Below are 2,349 nucleotides of genomic sequence, written 5' to 3'. Positions count from 1 at the left end.
GTTTCTGTCAGTGGGTTTGTGACTGTAATGCAGTGTGCGGCAATTTAGAAAACAAATTCTTGAAGAACAAATTCCAGCTTTTAACTCGACAGTCTTGTTTTTGTAGCTGTGGCGATCGTCCGTCAAGGTGCCGCTGAGATAGTGGGACATCACCAGGATGCATCCAGTCAGACAGGGATACACGTCATGAACAAATCACGTTTTTAAGACCGTTATCGAAAAGGACTTGAAAGGAAATGTCCTTTACGTTTAACACCACAACTATAGCAAGTCAAATCCAGACTGCAAAATCAAAGTGCACAACTGTGCATGATGATTTAGACATTTAAATGTTCCTCTTCGTTTTTATAATGAATAACAGGGCTCATGATTTTCCGTTTTTTGAAAATTCATTCAATTCAAATCTTGAAAATAATTGAATAAATCAAAGTCCAGATGGAAAGAAAATGCTATTTGCAGTACAGCAGTTTGTATTTAAACAAATAAAAATCGGTTTTAAACAATTTGCAACCTTTAAAAAAAAAAAAAGATATTCTGTTGGCTAAAGCTAAAAATAATGATCCGTCAAAATCAAATTAATGACCTGTATGTCTAAAGGCATGTGTTGCTTATCCCAATATACATAAGACCCAATCCTCATATTCAGTCTTAAATTATGAATGTAGAAAAGAAATCCACAGGACCTCAAAACTACTATGACCCCGTTCATTGGGCCTCCAGTATACTAATTGAGCAGGAAGATCCTGAACCAAATCCATCCGAGACAAACCCCCCCCCACCCCCTTCTTTGTCTTATCTCACCGAGGTGCAACATAGAGCACCTTAACTGCTCTTTTGTGCCGACAACCATAAAACAGTTGAATGCTTCCTCCGTGTTCACCGAAGCAAAGCGCCTGCTGGGTTTCTGTGAACAATGCTGGATTGTTATCTGGACCTCACAGCCGTTTTACTCTTTTTGTTCTTTAAATGCTAAATCCCATTGTTGTGATTTGATGACGATGGATCCGTACCTTTACATTTTGGTGTAGTACTAAGTTTCTCTGAAAGAGCATTCAAATTTGGGATATATGCGGATATATTTGGCTCTGGCACTTAGTAACAGGTTTGAACAGTGTCATGGCAACATGAGTCTCTGCACGTGACTTTTATGCATTGAAGTGTGTGTGTGTAGGAGTCTGCGGGCTGTTAAAGTTGGCCTTGTAAGAGTGTATATCAAAAATGTGATGCATTATATTTGCGTGTAGGGCAGTGTGTGTGTTACAGGTCGTACTGTGGCATTGGCAGGATGCTGTGTGTTCTTGTGTCCTATGAAGTGTACATGTGGTTAGGGGTTTGCGCTGAAACTGGTCACATTCGATTAGCATGAAAGCATATCCCAGATAACAGTTGACTCAGTACCCATGTGTTATTAACCCTTGTGTTGTCTTCCCGTCAACCATGAAAAAAAAACCTGTTTTGATCACTTTTTTCAACAGTGTCATAGCTTTTTGACATTTTGTCACTTTTTTAATGTTGTGGGTCCTTTTTTAAAATGTTTTTTCCCAAGTTTGCTTTATATTTTTAATGTTGACATTTTCAGCGATTATTTGGACGGCCCATTTTTTTGTGACAAAATGTTTTTTTTTACTGAAAACGTGTCAGATTTGACCCAAGGACAACATGAAGGTTAACCTCTGGTTTCATTTTGAGCCGGAATTGTCCTTTAAGGTAAACAGCTCCAGTATGTTGGTTAGCAGTGTTATGTGTTAAAGGAGGATGTCATCCATCACATGAGGTGAGTGTAAGAAAAGGAAAAGTAGCACATTTCACTGTTCATTGTTTTTTGAAATTTGACTATAGAACGAGATAGTAGAGATTAGTCAAAATATATTAGTCAATTGGTAAAAAAATCCCTGACAATTTATGTAATATAATAATCACCAACACTCTCTGGTTCCAGGGTTTCACTTTAGAGGATTAGCATTTTTTCCCTTTCTTATATTGCTAAAAATTACGTGTCTTTGGGTTGTGGAAATGCTGCCTTGACAAAATGAGCCACTTGAACATTGCAATTTTATTTTCATTGACACAACGATGAACCAATTCATTAAAACCAGATCATCAGATAGAAAACAGTGTCTCTAATTCCCCACTACCATGCAGAGTTTGCTGATTAGTGTTGGTTTTCTTTTCTCATGATAACTTCCGATTTCTGCATATACTTGTGGAGCTGAATGGACTTTAATTTGTGTTCTTACGGCATTGAAAATCACAGGTAAAACTTTTTTTTAAATTGTGAAAACCATGAGAAAGTGTTTGCAAAAAACGTCAGTATCTGTTGTTAGGGTAAGGTTCATCTCTCTCTCTCTC

Source organism: Etheostoma cragini, chromosome 17 (genome assembly GCF_013103735.1).
Source record: "Etheostoma cragini isolate CJK2018 chromosome 17, CSU_Ecrag_1.0, whole genome shotgun sequence".
Lineage (NCBI taxonomy): Eukaryota > Metazoa > Chordata > Actinopteri > Perciformes > Percidae > Etheostoma > Etheostoma cragini.
Note: the sequence above shows the minus strand (reverse complement) of the source record.